The 237-nt window shown below is 70.0% G+C and overlaps 1 long non-coding RNA gene across 1 annotated transcript in view; it reads right to left on the reverse strand.

The window, feature by feature from the left end:
• The window catches only part of LOC108446784, an 8,690-nt gene that overhangs the window by 5,591 nt on the left and 2,862 nt on the right, over window positions 1-237 (reverse strand). The gene's annotated exons all lie outside the window — the stretch shown is intronic.

Consider the following 237-nt stretch of genomic DNA (forward strand, 5'->3'; position numbering starts at 1 on the left):
GCCCGCCGTCGGGCCAGAGGGGGGGAAAATGAACCCCGCGGCCGCGGCCCCGCCGCCGGGGCAGCAGGTAATCCACGTCACGCAGGACCTGGACACGGAGTTGGAGGCGCTGTTCAACGCGGTGATGAACCCCAGGCCCAGCTCCTGGCGGAAGAAGATCCTGCCCGAGTCCTTCTTCAGAGAACCCGACTCGGGCTCGCACTCGCGGCAGTCCAGCACGGATTCGGGCGGGCCCCC

The sequence above is a fragment of the Corvus brachyrhynchos genome, unplaced genomic scaffold (genome assembly GCF_000691975.1).
Source record: "Corvus brachyrhynchos isolate BGI_N302 unplaced genomic scaffold, ASM69197v1 scaffold544, whole genome shotgun sequence".
NCBI lineage: Eukaryota > Metazoa > Chordata > Aves > Passeriformes > Corvidae > Corvus > Corvus brachyrhynchos.